The sequence below is a fragment of the Sciurus vulgaris genome (genome assembly GCF_902686455.1).
Source record: "Sciurus vulgaris genome assembly, chromosome: 1".
Classification (NCBI taxonomy): domain Eukaryota; kingdom Metazoa; phylum Chordata; class Mammalia; order Rodentia; family Sciuridae; genus Sciurus; species Sciurus vulgaris.
Window position 1 is genome coordinate 69,092,896 of NC_136461.1, and position 17,717 is coordinate 69,110,612.

Consider the following 17,717-nt stretch of genomic DNA (forward strand, 5'->3'; position numbering starts at 1 on the left):
GCCAGTATGGTGGTGCATGCCTTTGTAATACCAGCAGCTTGGGAGACTGAGGTAGGAGTATCATGAGTTCAAAGTTGGCCTCAGCAACTTAGCCAGGCCAAGTTAACTAAGCAAGACCCTGTCTCTAAATAAAATACAAAAACAAAAACAACAGGGGTTGGCAATGTGACTCAGTGGTTAAGTGCCTCTGGGTTCAATCCCCTGTACCAAAAACAAAAACAAAAAAAAACAGAAAGAATTTTTTCAGACTTTCAAACTAAAATCTTCTTTTTTGGATACTGGGGATTGAACCCAGGGGTTCTTTGGCACTGAGCCATATCCCTAAACCTTTTTATTTTTTATTTTGAGACAGGGTCTCCCTAAGCTGCTTACGGTCTTGCTAAATTGCCGAGACTGGCCTCAAATTTGTGATCCTCCTGCCTCAGCCTCCTGGGTAGTGCCTAGAACTAAAATGTTCCTTTTAGGTGTAAGACAACCTAAAATGATCCAGAAGTTTTCACCTATTTTACTTAGACTCACTCACTGTACTTTGCCTTTTCTTCATATGAGATGTCACTAGGTGCATTTTTTTCTGTAAACTGACTTTATCTTAATTCTTGAGTTTTTTTTTTTTAATATTGAATTGTGTACTTTTTCTGTTTTTACTCATAATTGTGCTTTTATCATTTACATTTGGAGGATGAAAATATTACCTCATGTTACTTGAAAATTATTTTTCCTTGACTCTCATAGAAAATTTAGTCCTGTGTTACCACTTAAAGGATACTCTATTTTTAATTTTTTAATTATTTGCTGGGTGAAGTGGCACAGACCTGTAATTCCAGTGACTCAAAAGGGTGAGACAGGAGGATCACGAGTTTGAGATGAGCAACTCAGAGAGACCCTGTCTCAAAATAAAATATAGATAACTAGATAGAATGGACAATGGACAGACTGGGATTGTAGCTCAGTGATAAAGCAGACCTTGGTTCAATTCCCTGTACAAAAATAAAATAAAATAAAATAAAAAACCTATATATGTACAATATATATGCATATGTATAGATATATACTTATATAGATATATTTTAATATGTAAATGTAAACATATACATATATTTTTTTCCTTCTAGTACTGGGGATTAAACACAGGGCCTCACATATGCTAGGCAAGTTGTCTACTATTGTGTTACATTTTCATCCCTATTTCATGTTTTTGTTTTGTTGAGTATTTTTTGTTTGTTTGTTTTTGTTTTGCTTTGTTTTTATCTACAGCAGATTGAACCCAGCGTCACTCTATCACTGAGTTACATCCCCAAACCCTTTAGTATTATTATTATTATTATTTTGGGATGGTCTCACTAAATTGTTAAGGCTGACCTCAACATCTTGTGACCCTCCTGCCTCGGCACTCCAAACTGCTGGGATTACAGACCTGGGTTACTGCACCCAGCTAACTTGACAGAATTGGCCTTCAACTCTTGGTGATTGCCCCATCTCAGTGTCTTGAGCAGCTGGGACTGTAGGCATGTGCCACTGTGTTCAGCCAGTATTCTTTCTTAATAGGTTTTGAAGTCCTGACCTTGCATTTTTTTTTCTTATTACATGAGTAATAAGGATTACTCGACAAAATATCAGGCTTGTTTATCAAAATGCTTTGTTTTGAAACTGGAAATTTTTCCAGAGAAAATTATTTTAGTATTTGAAGGTCTGGGAATGTAATTCAGTGGTAGAGTACCAGCCTGGGTTCAATGTCAGCACTGAAAAAATGAAAAAGATAAAAATTTGAGGAAATCATGCAAAGAGCAAATCAATTCAAAATAGTTTTTCTTCAACAACCATAATAAGAGTAGTATTAAAAAAAAAACCTAGTAATACCCATTCTAATAAACAAGGCATTCTCAAACTTAGCAATCATTAATTCATTTGTACATTTGACTACATTTAGTTAATGCTGCCTTCATTAAGGTCCTGTGAAGTCAGTATGTATGTTCTGTATTTAAAAAGACACATATAAGAATTAATTCTATCTCTGCTAACACTTAAATTACCCAAATATGGTATTTGTTGAGCTTTTCTTCATGACTAACCTCTTGAGAAAATATTGAAAAATCCTTGAACACTGTTTTCAAATACAAAGACCTATTACAAAAAATAAAATATTGGCTCCTATTCTACATTTATTACTACCAACATCAACAATTATTCAATTACCAGTCAATGTGGCATGGTTAGATAGCCAATGTTAATGCTCTACAAAAATGAGTTTTTTTATTACAGATGAAAATATTCTTATTTCACAAAATTACACAATCAAACATCCATCATTTCTTTGAAATGTTAATCTTATGTCTATTACCTAACCATGTAATGAAAAAATTGGCAAGAAAACAACTTAAGTTCTACTCTATTCCTATAGCATTTTCAATCATTGGCCTAAGATTTTATCCCTATCTGAAAATGTACTTAACCAAGGGCAATGTGAATCCTGGAGGCGACTCTATGAAAATTCCCTTTGTTATTTTTCATAGGACCTTCGCAGCTATTTTGGACCATCACTATCATACACGGTACTAAGGAGCAAAATTCAGCTTTAGATTTGCCTTAGACTGTCATTTTGATGCCGTTTTGCCAAAAGCAAAGTCCTACAGATGAGCCTCAGGAGAGTGTCACAGGAAGGTCACATTGTAGAAAAGAATATGTCCATTCCTCTTCTACCATCTTAAGGTTAAGGGGGACAGCCTCACTTGACAACCTGATGATAGCTTTTGCATTCATAAAGTACTTTTTATCCTGTTCCAATTCATGTCAAGCTTACAGTAGATTGAAAAACTAAAAGTTACTTATCTCCCTTATCTCCGAAAACACTCCTGTGCTCCCTATTAATTTACACATAAAACAGCATAAGAGAGACATTTTGTTATCCCCAATAATGCAAAAAGAAAGAGAGATTTATATTCTTTATAGCATATTTCAGTCAAGGATATGAGGATATTTACAAGTACCTTTAAATTCAAGAAATAACTAATAACTAACCTTCTAAACATTTAAATGGGGGATTGGAGACACAGTGCAGTGTCAGAGCACCTGCTTAGCACATGTGAGGCCCTGGGTGGACCCCAGCACCACAAAAAATAAAATAATTGGTTAGGCCATCTTGGAATTCTGTAGTTTAGAAATCCACTAAATAAGTCTTTTTAATAAGCAGTCATTTCTTGGTCAGGAATGTTGATTAACTTTTTTTCTGTTTTAGGCCACAGACAGTACTTGATTTTCTATTGCAGGATTGAGACTTACTTGATAGAAAATCCATCCATTTACACTGCTTAATTAGGAATGAATTTTAAGTATTCAGAACCTACATATAATACTTTGACTTTTAGCGACTAAAATGAGGAGAGCAGTGATTAGTAACAGGCTTGAAGTTGGCTTCACCATCTCACTGCTTTTAGAAATTTAACTACCTGATCCATCTCACCATTTCTATCCCTAGTGTGTTACCTCTTGCAGGGTTATTGGAATAGGAACATTCAATGCAGAGAGAAAATGTTCTTTGGTAGTCAATTAAATACTAACTGCTCAACTTAATTTAATAATGAATAAATAACAAATATGCATAGCAGCCAAAATAAATGAGATAAATATACTCATTTTATTAGAAAAAAGAAGAGAATACACTTCTGCTACAAAGGTGAGGTAGTTTGGCGTCCTCCTACCAAGAAATCTGATGCCTGTAAGTTTAAGTGTCAGAGAGTAAGAAAAACTTAGGAGGTCCATTTATAGCTGGAGTTTGCAGAAGCTGAGAGAACCAGGCAGTAACTGGTACAGTAGAAGAGCCTATTATCAATATGTAAAAATAGTTTCTTCTTTTTCTACCAATGGTGAGCAGACACCTGCTTTTTTCTTTCTCCTTTTTTTTTTTTAAATCCCCAATTCTTTCTTATTTTTTGAGACAGGGTCTCTCCATGATGATGAGACTGACCTTGAACTTGCAATACATCTGCCTCAGTCTTTAAATTGCTGGGATTATAGGCATGCACCACTGTGCCCAGCTGGCACTTGCTTTTCTTTAGGAAATTTATAACAATTTCTTTTTAACCTTTAATCATTGGCAGCTGATAACCAAAGTCAGACAGGCAACCCTTTCTTATGCTTTGGTAAAGAACAACTGACGACTGAAAGACTGTGACTTTCAAAGACCATTAAAACAAACAAAGTTGTGTGGCCCACGTATTTTTAATGTACTACTACTTTGGATCTGAGGGAATAAATACCTGGGGAAGGAATAGTCTTTGAGGCATTTTATTTTTCATATTTAAAACATTTCCCAAGTTCATGTTGGTATTAACTTTACAAATGCTTCCTAGTCTAGTCTGTTTGTCACCCCCTCAACCCCCAAAGACTTGCTTTCTGATTTGCCTTCACATCTGCCTTGACTAGAGGAACAGATGCTCAGCTTCTCAGGGTCAGAGTTTGCCCTCTCCCTCCTCTCTCCAGGACAGAAAGAAAGGAGTTCGTAAGCAATGGTGGCAGCTTTCCAATGGCTGGCCTGGAGTTTTACACTTAAAGTAAGCAGGTGGCATCAATGGGCTGTCTAATGACTAACAAGATAAGAGTGCAATTGATCTTTTTATTAACCCATCTCCCTAGGTGGGTGGCAGCCTGCTCCTCCCTCCTGGGTTTAGTTACATTGTTCAGTTCCAGTAATCATTTTAGACCCTTTTGCTTTTTAGTCTGAGCTGATACTTAAAGCATAGGGGCACAAACATGGATGCTGTCTCATCTAAATTCTGTTGCTCTCTACTTCCAAATTGGTAAATGCCTTAATAATTTGAATCTGATGCAAAAACATTTATGCACATGGTAATGCACCTTCATTCCTATTGATCTTTTCATGCTGAATTTGAACTGGGTTTCTTTGTCTTCTTCCTAGGTCACAGACCACTTACTCTAAACCTCACAACTCATTCCGAAGAGTATGGAGCCTACATAGAATCTTAAGGTAAATGATTAATTTCAAAATAAGACATAATGGATCCCATTAAGGTATGAATTCAAGCATTGTGTAAATGTGTTGTGCTTTATCTACCGGTGGTTTCTAAATTATTATATTGGGTAGTCTTTGGGTAGAGGATAAAGCTGTGATCCTAGGTGGAGATGGGGGATGAGACACTGAACGTCGGTCTTCCCTCTCCTCACAGGTCAGGTTCTGTTGTGTGCTGCTTCAGGCTGGCTGCCTTCCTAGATTACTTACAAAAGTATTCTTCTGCTCTTAGGAAGTTTGGAGGAGGCCTGGAGTACGTCTGGAGAGCACAATCACATAGTCAAGTGGAGATCAATTATTGACATTTTCATAAATGAAGTCTGAAAGTATTAGATGCATTCCTTTGTAGAGGTAGGAAGAAGTGCAAAACACCCCACTTAGGCTACTTCTACCACATCTGGTGGTCGATGACTCAGTATGAGATAAGGGACTTTTAGAGGATAGTCTCACATTTCCATTTCCCTGCATCATTATCATCATTTGCTTTCCTGGTGATTTTTTAGTAATAGTATATTCCTAAATGCTGTCTAACTTCTGTGTTAAGGTTGACATGCAGGATCTTTGATTCTACCTGTAACAAAATGACTGAAAGTCTAGGTTTTGGCACAAACCAAAATTCAAGTTTGCATTATTTTATTAATCCAAATGGTGGTTTTGCCATTTACCAGTTATGTGAAAGTGGCCTTCAAATTTTTCATCTGCAAAGTAAAAAGAGCAAAGGTAATCATCTCAAAAAGCTGTGGCAGAGCATAAACAAGTTAGTAGAAATACAGCACTTTTGTGGCAGCAGTTACCTGGCACGTAGTAAGCACTAATTTACTGATTAACTAAAGCGCTATTATTCTACCCCCCTACCCTATTTGTCTAGGTCTCTCAACTTTCCTGTAGTCCACAAACCTAGTGGTTGTAGAATTACTATTATTTATAATTTTATTTATTTATTTATTTGGTCATGCTGGGTATCAAATCCAGGTCCTTGCTCAGGCTAAGTTCACACACTACTAGGTAACCACATTCCCAGTCCTTTGGGAATTATTAAGGGAACTAAACTCCCAAGTCCTTTTTAGGATCTTCCCTCCTAAAGGAGTTATATTATCCTTCATGAAGGAAAATAATTGGCATCCATTGTCCCTTGAATGCATCCTGGTCAGTCCAGGTAACGCAGCACGTAAAGTAGCCTGCAAGTGGAGCGCCCGCCAGCTCGGCCCACGGAGTAGTTGGAGAATCAATAAGGAGGCTTGTCATCATTTCAGAAACACGCAAACATGAATTGGCATAGAGTTCCAGAAAGCAGAATAAAAAGGAATCTACAAAACAAAAAGCCTTTCAGGGGGCTGGAGGCTCAGTTCTTCCAAATTACAGCCATGATTATGATCACCATTAGAACTTAATGAGCCCATATATGGCTAATGACTCCATCTCTCCAGTAGATTTGCCAATAGTCCATGTTTCTAGTCACTTTCATCCTTCTCTTCCAAGAAGTAGAACTTCGGTGCTCACAGGTCAGAAAACATGTCACTGGATTTTCCCTTCCTCCATTAGCAAAGGCATATCTCTCAGATCCACCAGGCCCTCCTCTCCTTTCAGGACAGAGGAAACAGAGCAAAGAAACTAACACCAGGTATGGTTTATAGAGCCCTGGAACACCTGGGTTCAGTCCAAAATTGGACATTACTACTCTCTGACCTAGTTTTGTCATCTTGAAAATGTAATCAGTCACTATCCTATTTACATTTACATAGTGATACATCACTATCCTATTTTCAAAGATAATATTTAAGACAAAATGATTAAAACTGCTGAGTGTGCTGGTATATGCCTGTTAATTCCATCTACTCAGAACTCTGAGGCAAAAGGATTGCAGTCTCAAGATCAGCTTCAGCAACTTAGTTTGACCCTATCTCAACCAAAAATTAAAAATGGCCTGAGGATACAAACACATATATGTAAGCATATATTTACGTATATATTTATGCCTGTGTAGTAAATTATGTTTCATAGGGGTTCTGAATGAAGAAATGGGATCAAAGATGTGATTTGTAATAGTAAGTAAAGTTCAGATTCACAGTGCTTTTCTGAGCTTGACAACCAGAAATACTGTGATTTTAGAGTATCCTGTTTCTATGTAATGCACTGTTTCACTGCAAGTGAGGCAAGGAGGTAGCAGAAGGTAGTTCACTATGAAGCAAGCAAAAGTTCCACTCTTCCAGGTCCATATCCCACCAAATGCCCAGCGTGGCTGGAGCCTGGAACTCCACCCTCACTTTATAACCCTGAAGGTTCCAGAAGCGGCAGAGAGAATTCATTCACTTCCAGCAGGGGAACTCCAGCTACTACAACCTTTAAAACCTGAATGCTGGTCTTATGAACAAAGCTCACTGTATAACTATGTCTGGCTGAAACAGAACCCAGGCACTTTGAGGATCATCCAGCACAAGCATTCTGTCCCTGAGGACTCAGTTTCTTCCGCTCTTCCTGTTGGCCCATCAAGCTGCTTTCTTTTGGTTTCTGAACAACCCCACAGTGAACTAGTTAAATGATTCCCCTACCCCAGGAATAATAATAAAGCAGGGGCTAAGGCTATAGTTCAATGGTAGCAAGGCACTGGGTTTAATTCCCAGCAGTGCAAAAGAAGAAATATAAACTATGAATATGCTCAACTACCATTTTGAGAGTTTAATGTGTGCCTGTCACTCTGCTATATGCTTTAATATATGTCTATCTCATTTGATTCTCACAAAATTTATATTAGGAGTAAGATATTGTTCCCAGTTTAAATATAAAAATACTGAGGTTCCAAAGTTTAATTTGATCAAGTGTAACTAATCAGTAGCGAGTGGCAGAGCCAGGATTTGAACCCACATCTCCCTGAGGCCACAGGCCTTGCTCTTTCCATTATGTACACTTCCTTTCAGACAGTGTTGCCTCACTGTCTAATGATGCTTTTGTTATATACTCAGGTACCAGGAAGATGACTAAGTTGACAGTTTTATTGCATGTATGTACATTAGCATCAACCAATACTTACTATTTAGTTCCATGAAGTCAATGAATGTTTTGCAAGCAGATGGGCTACAGATTCAGAAAAATCAATGAATATGTGAGTAAGCAAGTGAATTATAAAAAGTAAAAGCATTAGATGTGCTTTCCCTTGGAAGTAAGAAGAAAGCGATAGTGTTAATAAAACAGACCCAGTGTTAGTGACTTAAAGTAGAAATCAGTAGAAAGTAAAAAGTAGAAATCAGCCTGACAGTAAGTTAGGTTGATTTTTCTTGTTCCCTAAACCTGTTTCTCCATGGAGTTTCTTAATTTTGACATTCAGTATACAAAATCCTGCTCATGTCTCTTTACTTTTCAATTCAAGGCCAGTTTTCTCTTAATCTCTTCTCATTTGTTATTTGCTTTCATATAAGGCTCACTTTGCCTTGTTCCCACATTCTTCACATTTTTCCAACTCGCTAACACTTTTCTTGCTGTCTGAAAGCTCTGTCATTGATCTTACCTTTTCTTCCTTCTATCAGTTCTTCACTGTACTTAGCTCCCAGGATCTGAAGTTCTGATTTTGCCCAAAGCCTCCTCAATTAATAGATATAAAACACTGTAGTCCTTCCATGGAAATAATCTTTCCTCTATAGCCAAAGGCACTACCAGTGGTAAAATAATGCATTCACTTTGTATATACCAGTAATTTCAGCAGTTAGATTGCACTATGTCTATTTTTTTCTACTCATGGTAGAAAGTCCATTGTAGAAAATGAATAAATATCAAAACATACAAGAAGGATATAGAAGTCATTGTGCATGCCAACACCCAGAGAAAAGAATCACTGACATATTTTCATATTTCTTTCGAGTCCTTTTTCTTTTTTTCAATGTATTTCATTATATTTTAACTTAAATTCTCCCTACATTAATATATTTATATCCTGCTTTCTTTCCCCTCAAGTTAGACCTTCTTGGATTTGGTTTCACTCAGTTCCTTGGAGTCTTAAAAACCAAGTAAGTAGTAAGAGGTTTGAATCTTAAGAGACCTGGTAAAGCATTGACTCAGATGTACTCAGATTTCTGAGACTTATTTTATTTTAAAAATGTAACTCCCATATGGTCATGCAACTCCTGGGCAGTTCTTCACTTTATCCCTAACATGTATTGATTTCCTGTTCATTAAGACACCCTATTTCAGACACACACACACACACACACACACACACACACACGTTTCTTTTTTGGGGGGTGGTAGGTACTGGGGATTGAACTCAGGGTTGCTTTGCCACTGAGCTATGTACCTAATCCTCTTATTTCTTATTTTAAAATAGGATCTTCCTAAGTTGCTGAGGGTCTCACCAACTTGCTGAGATTAACCTTGAACTTGAGATCCTCCTGCCTCATTCTCATAGTAACTGGAATTACTGAGCCTGGCAAAAATATCTTTTAAGGTATCAAAACCCATTGCCAAGGTCCAACACAGTGCTGCTTGCATGCCTGTAATTCCAGCAACTTGGGAGACTGAGGCAGGATTGCCAAGTTTCAGGCCAGACTCAACAACTTAGTGAGACCCTGTGTCAAAAAAAAAAAAAAAAAAATGAACTGAGCTTGTAATTTAGAGGTGAAGTGTCCTTGAGTTCAATCACCCATTACCCAAACAAACAAACAAAACCCATCATCAAGTCCCCAGGAATACAAATTTACTAAGCAGAAGACTTTCAAAGTTTTCATGAGAGGCAAAAATGCTTTCCTTCTAGAAAATAGTTTTCCTTAAGTGCTACCTCTGAATCTCCTATGAAAAATGGCATTTCCTGCACTTTACATGTTTTTTCACAGTCCCTAAAAGAGATATGAGAGATTATCTAGGTTAAACACTGTTTCTAGAACTCTGGAAAACACCAACTAAATTCATGCAGTTGTAGTGTAGATTTCGCTGCTGAAGTTATAAAGCTCAGGTCTGAACATCATTGAGGCTGAGTATGACAACTGAACAGCTGTAAGAGAGTTGAGGTTCCCCAGGCAGAGGGGGTTCAAGAGGACAATCATTGGACAATCAAGACAACACAGTATTTTAGACTACAGACATTCTGCATCCAGGCTGATATTGCCAGCAAGAAGTGTGTGTTTTATTGAAGTCTAAACTAATTCCCCTTGTTTTATGCTACTGAATGGTTCATTTGCTTTGGGAGCCTCAGGGGGTAAAGGGGAGAGAAACAAATTAAGTCAAAACTGCAAAGACTTGTTAAAACTACATAAGGTGTGTCTAACTCTCTTATTGTTATATGATATGCTGGGAGAAAAAAAAGCTGTGGGAATTCCACCCTGAATGATTCCATAACAACTCACAGCTGATTAAGTCAACCTTTGAAATACGCAATGAAAATACAGAGAAAACCAAACTTAATATGCAATAGCATAAACTAATCATTGTTCCATTTGCTGGAAATTCTGTTGGCACTAGGGTGAGAAGTAGATGAAACAACTCCAAGAAAAACAAAAGCATCTCTCTGTAAATCAGTGAGTTTACAGATTAATGAAGAGCCAGACTCTACTATTAAGGACTTAATACACAGTGATTATGTGCGTGTCCCTCCATAAGGGCAGTCGCTTAAGAGTTCCAATGAGGGACTCGTATATGTGCCTAGAGAAAGAAGGAAATAGAAACATTTATGACTTCTGCACCACCCAACATATACAAAAACACATCCCCTCCTAATCCCTGTCTATAAAACTTTATTTACATAGTTATAAATTGGGAAATCCCATGCATAAACCTCTGTATCTATTAAATACACAATGGTTTAGTGGACTGGTGACCAGGCAGGCCTGCTGACTTTTGTTTTTCCTGGCAGCAAATAAGAAATTATAGGGAATCCATATTTCTAAAGGCAAAATGTAGCTACCAGTCATTTGTGGCATCATTAGCAACATTGTAAAATCCCTAAAGGACAAAACACATAAATGTTCTCATGTCACTTACAATTGTGTCAAGGAGAAAACCAAAATGAACTTGCAAAGTCATGCACTAGCTCAATTTTGGAAGGAAAAAAATCTTCCTTTGAAGGAAATGAAATCAATCCCCAGTTCAAATTAAATTTGAACTATTCTGTGAAACTCCAATACACAGCTCCAATAACAATCAGTACTTACAGACTTAAGGTGCAGGCAAATAATGTTTCATTTAAAAGAAATTGAATGAGGATTACTGACAGAGAAAGTTTTGATGCTATTTTGTCATTAGTTAAAGTTAAATCATGCCATTATTGGCTATCTTGACATCTCAATTCTCTCTCTCGCTCTTTCATTCTTTTTCTTTCTATGCAGTAGGGACCCTTTGCTGACTGGACTTGTGTCTTAATCTTATTAAAATCTTGTCATGCAAATGTGTCACAAGTTTAGCCTGAAGATTCCTGGCTCATGCAAAATTTAGCTTAAATTCTAGTGGCATGAAATACTTTGTTATGCACAAACCTGTTTGGTTTGCTGACATTCTTCTTAGTCGGCTCTCATGGTGATTCATTATCTTGTGATATAGATTTCCAAGTATCATCTTTGTATTGATTTTTATATCTTTAATAACCACTCCACAGAAGATGGCTCCACTGGTGTCATTGATCGCATCAAAAATTCAAGGCTTACAGAAATACTAGAGGGCTAATTGGTAGCAGTACATTTCAGACTTAATCTTAATGCAGTCTTAATCTTCTGCATTAAACCTACCTGAAGCTTTCCTCTTGGAGCCAACGAGGGGAAGTTTTGCGCTTCGTTAAAAAACACCTGGTGAGAACATGGGAGGACACTGGAATAAATGGACTACAAACTTGAAAATGTCATCTAACAAATAGTCAGGTATCAAGAGCAATTTCTGCATCAGGACTCTCCACATAGCAATACTCCTTGCTTTCCCCTCTGTAGCTTCTGGCTCCACCAAGCCATGCTTACACATTTTGGAGCTAAACCAGGCTAAGATCAGCCCTCATAATTCCACAGCAGGTGCTACCCTGCAGTTCCATCATTTCCCAACTTAACAATAAGTGAGATTCCTCTGCAGAAATTCAGAATGAATATCCTGTTTGTGTAAATGACTTTAAAAAACAAATTTGGGATCTGGATGTGAGGTTTTGGGATCTGGATGTGAGGTTTTGTTTCTCTCTGTAGGAGTTTAGAGAAGCCACTAAGAGAAGCTGGAAGGGGGGAAGCAATAAAAGAACATTTGTATATATTCCGTTTCTTGGTGGAGTTTAGAACTAAGAACTAAATGGACACACTGATTCGACTGTATCATAGATATTATATCCAACATTAAGGAGAATTGGGAAGTTTTTTTTTTGGTGGTGGTGGTACTGAGGAATCGAACCCAGGGCCTTGTGCTTACAAGGCAAACACTCTACCAACTATCTCCCCAGCCCTGGAAAATTTTTTTTACATATTTTTTCTTGGTTCATTATAGTTGTACATAATGGTAGAATCTGTTGTTGCTTACTTATAAAGCACACGATATGATGATATAATTTGGCCAATAACATTCTCCACTATTTTTCCTTTCCCTCCCCTCCTTCTTCCCCCTTGTCCCTACCTCTACTGTTCTCCCTTTGATTTTTATGAGACCCCCCCCCAACCCTACCTTTCTTTTCCTTTTTTCTCTCTAGCTTCCACATATGAGAGAGAACACAAAACCTTTGACCTTCTGAGTTTGGCTTATTTCACTTCACGTAATGGTCTCACGTTTCATTCCTTTTCCTATAAATGACATAATCGCATCTTTCTTTATGGCTGAATAAAACTCCATTGTGTGTATATACCACATTTTCTTTATTGGAATTTTAAAGACATTTTAGAGTTAGAGTGAAGATTTTAGAAAGACTGGAAATCAAAAAGGATGAATCAAGGATGGAGACCATAATGAGAGATTATAAAAGGCATGGTGAGTTTTTGATATTTAGCAGATTCTTGAATCTTAGGATTCAAGTAATTTACAAGAAATTATAGTTGTAAATTTCATTTTCTAATTTTAAAATTGAGATTATACTAACCTCATAAACCAAGGAATAATAACTATGTCAGGCCTATGCAAGTAATTCATCATTCAGTGTTAGAATTTGTTGCTAAGACCATCTTCAAAGTGTCACATTACAATTTAAGTGTGGATTTCAATTTCGATTTATCTAGGATATGATTTTTAAAGAAACAGCAAATTCTTTCTTTTGTTTTTGTTTTTTTTTTGTACCAGAGATTGAACCCAGGGGCATTTAATCACTGAACTACATCCTGTAAATTGCTGAGGCTGGTTTTGAACTTGTGATCCTCCTGCCTCAGCCTCCTGAGCTGCTGGGATTACAGGTGTGCACCACCACACCCGGCTAGATTCTTATACAAATTATTTTTCCCATTGAAGTCATTATTCCTGTTTCATAGTTGTTTGCTTGACAGAATTTAGGGATCATGTATCTGGTCATAAATACCCATGTGCTGATGAAATTTCCATTTATACTCTTTCCAGCTCATCCTCTTTTCTAACAGACCACATTTTTCAAACCTAGGGGAGCAAAGCACTTTTGAGCACTTTCATTATAGATGGTTTGACTTCACACTGTAGGTCTGCCTTTCAAGCTGACTTCCCACAAAGCAGTTGCTGGTTTTACTAGTTTATCAAAGAATTTGTCATCCCACGTCTGTGCTCTGCTTGTCTTCTGGTTTTTTCCTTCTTTTCTTTCTTCCTTCCCTTTTATCTTATTTTATTTTTTGAGTACTGGGAATAGAATACAGGGTGCTTTACCACAGAGCCACATCCCCAGTCCCTCTTTTTTTTTTTTAACCCAGGGGTATTCTACCACTGAGCTACATCCCCAGCCTTTTAAATTTTTAAATTTTCAGACAGGGTTTCACTAAGTTACTGAGGCTGGCCTCAACTAGCAATTCCCCTGCCTCAGCCTCCTGGGCCACTGGGATTATAAGTGTGCCACCATGCCTGACTTCTTTGGATATTCTGAATGACAAGTTTATGAATATATAAAATGAAAAGAGACAAAAATTATCTAAATTCAGCTACTATAAGACATAATGAAGAGAGTTTTCCAAGTGTTGAGAAATTTCTTTTTTCCTTAAACTTTGCATTTTCACTTTTTTCTAATATTCACAGAAAGTACTGAAAGTCTCTGTGGTTCAGTCTAGAAAAGAAACTCTTTTTCTGAATAATAAATTAATATGGAACATGAACATTAATTTCACTTTTTATATATTTTGGGGGGCTAGGGAAGGAACATGGGGCTTTGCGCATGTCATTTTTTTTTTAAAAACTTCAACATTCTACAAAAAGAAACTGAATATCCACTCAATATACTAGGAAGAAGCTAACTATTTGGTGTTAATCAGCTTATTCTTTCTGAAAAATGTTCTTTCCTTTTTCTAATAATATTGTCTATTCTTTACCATTGACAAAGAATTAAGTTTTGACTCATAAATTCACAATAATACTATCAATAATATCTGATTGTTGACCAGGAATCACAAATTTGAAAATAGTAAAATGCCACTAGCAAAAACATATGTTTTAAATTTTTACTTTGCATTAAATGCCTCTTGATAGTTTCAAAAACTACAGAATTAATAGATATTTCCAGGTAAATGAATTTTTTTAACCATTTATTTGTATATAAAATGGCTCCAAAATGAAATATGAAAGTATTGTTATTGCTATTGTTCAAAGCGTTCACTTTCAGGCTTTGTTCTTCTGGTCACAGCTTGGTACCTGTTACACACTCCACATAGAGGCTCCCTGTCATTCCATAGAGGGAGACACCTTTGGAATCATTATTGATCTCATCATTGAGAGAAAATTGCATGTGCTTTTCAATTTGCTGCTATGAATTGAGATAACCTCAAATTATAAATTCAATGCCCAGTCAACAAAATTGGCATTCTAACTTCCAGTCAGATAACAACAATAACTGCCATGTTTTGGGCAACTACGATGCTTTCACTTGTATTATCTTGAATTCTTTCAAAGACCAAACATGGGAAATACCATCTTCATTCTACAGATGGGAAAACTACAATTAAGCAATGTTGCAATAATACACAGAATCAATGACATCTAGTACATAGACTTTCTGCTCCATTTGGCAAAGAGCAATATCCTCTAGAATACCAATTTGCCAATGGTTAGTAAATTTTTTTTTATTATTGTGTTAAGATTACTTACCATGAATCTACTTTCTTTAAAATATTTTTAAATGACAATAACATATTATATATGCACAATGTTGTACAACACGTCTAGGATTTATTCATCTTGCCTAACTGAAAACTTATACTTGATTAGCAACTCTCCGTTTCCTCCTTCCCATAACCCCTGACTGGTAGCCATCATTCTAATCTCTACTTCTTCAAGTGTGACTACTTTAGATACCTCATCTATATGGAATCATGCGATATTTGTACTTCTGTGACTTGTCGCCGCCTGCGGCAACAGTTGCGCGGGTATTTATTGGAGGTGGACTGAAAATAAACTACTTTTCCTATATTCACTAATTTATAGAGGAAGAGAGACTTTGAGAAGAAGAGATGCTTTGCTTTGCTTAGAGGAAGAGAAACTTTGCTTATCAGGAAGGGAGACTTTACTTAGAGGAAGAGAAACTTTGCTTAGAGGAAGAGAAAGTTTGAGAGAAAGATAAATTTTGCTTATAGAGAAAGTTTTAGAGAAAGACAGGCTTCTATGCTTATCAGAGATCTATTTCTTCTTAGAGTTCTGCTGCTTCTTCTTACAGGTGCGTCCCGCATCCTGTGAACTAGGTGCTATCTATCTGAGGACTAGCTGCTTCTTCTAGCTTCTTCTTTTCTCTACTAGCTTCTTCTCTCTGCTAGCTGCTGCTCTCTGCTAGCTGCTGCTTCTTACTGCTGCTCTTGCCTTCTGCCTACTCCCCGCTTATATTCCCTCCAGGAGGCAGAGGGCATGGCCACAGCAGTTGAGATCAGGCGAGGAGCCAGCTGCCCTATCACGGCAAAGATCAAAACAAGCAGGCATGAGCAGGAGCACTCGGGAACACCTATGCACACGTTGTGTGCATGGACTTATTTGAATACGGCCAATGATAAATCGCCTGGGTGTGCCTATGTTAATCAACCTCCTCACCTCCGATGTGATCAAAGCAACCTCTGGCTGGCTGCCAGGCACCATCCCGGAGCTGTCCGCACGGCATAGCCCCCAACAGTGACTGACTTATTTTATTTAACATCAAGTCCTCAGGGTTCATATATTACACATATTGGAAAAATTATTTTTTGAAGGCAAAATAATATTCCATTGTATGATACATACCCCATTTTCTTTATCCATTCACCTGTTCTATGGATATTTTAGGTTGTTTCCTCATCTTGGCTATTGTAAATAAAGCTGCAATGAACACAGAAATATAAATATCTATTTGTTGTCCTGGATTTTAATTCATTTGTATAAATACCCAGTAGTGGGTTTCCTGGATCATATGGTGGTTCTATTTTTCATTTTTGGAAAAATAGAACTGTTGCCCAGGGCAGCTACACTATTTTGCCTTCTTCCAATAATATGAAAGGGTGTCAATTTCTCCACATCCTTGCCCACTCTTGTCTTTCATTCATTTTGATAACAACCAAACTAAGAGTTGTAAGGTCACTTCTCATTCGGGTCTTGATTTGCATTTCCCTGATGATTAGTGATATTGAGCATCTGTGTGTACCCAGTGACCATTTGTGTGTGTCGGGCTGCCTTTTCACTCTAGCAGTTGTTTCCTTTGTTCTGCAGAAGCTTTTAGTTTGATATTGTCCCACTTGTCTACTTTTGTTGCATTTTTTTTAAAAGAATTTAACCTTTATTTAATTTATTTTTTTTACATGGTGATGAGAATTGAACCCAGGGCCTCATGCATTCTAGGCAAGTGCTGTACCACTGAGCCACAACCCCAGCCCCCTGCATAAATGTTTTATGTTAACAATATTTTTGTGTGCGTGGTACTAGGTATTGGACCCAGTGGTGCTCTATCACTGAGCCACACCCCCATCCTTTTTATTTTATTTTGAGACAGGGTCTTGCTAAGTTGCTGAGTGTCTTGCCAAATTGTTGAGGCAACCCTTGAACTTGAAGTCCTCCTGCCTCAGTCTCTAAAATCACTGGAATTACAGGCATTTGCCACCAGAACTGACCTACGTTAGTAATTTTTTAAGAATATGTATTGTACTTAAAATAGAGATCAGTGATTGGGTTGGTGGTTCCAGAACATTATTTTGTGTCAATTATACTTCATACCACATAATGAAATGAAGCATTTTTCTTTTTATAAAAATTCACAAATACAGAGGCTGGGTGTATAGCTCAGTGGTAAAGTGTTCGCCTAGCATGTATGATGCCCTGGGTTCAATTTCCATCAGTCAAAGAAAAAAAAAATATGTTTACAAACACAACAACAAAAAATTTGTAACAGCTGAGTTACTTCAGTCATTCTAGGAAAAATTCATATATTTTTTCATTTTCAAAGTTAAAGCAAAAATTGCAGGGTTTTTTGTTGTTTGTTTGACTTCCTGTTTGTTTGCTTTTGTTTTTCTTCTAATGGTAGGGGTTGAACTCAGGGCTGCTTTACCTTGAACTGAATCTCCAGTCCTTTTTTATTTTTTCTTTTGAGACAGAGTCTCAACAAGTTGCGCACAGTGACCTCAAACTTGTGATCCACTTGCCTCAG

At 37.2% G+C, this 17,717-nt stretch overlaps 1 protein-coding gene across 4 annotated transcripts in view; it reads left to right on the top strand.

Moving 5' to 3' along the window:
* ADGRL2 (adhesion G protein-coupled receptor L2) overlaps positions 1–17,717 on the top strand; it is a 623,949-nt gene that overhangs the window by 121,991 nt on the left and 484,241 nt on the right. For all 4 annotated transcript variants that reach the window (XM_079147428.1, XM_079147431.1, XM_079147427.1 and 1 more), the window contains one exon: positions 4,913–4,981. The gene's annotated coding sequence lies outside the window, so the exon portion shown is untranslated. The remainder of the gene's footprint in view (positions 1–4,912; positions 4,982–17,717) is intronic.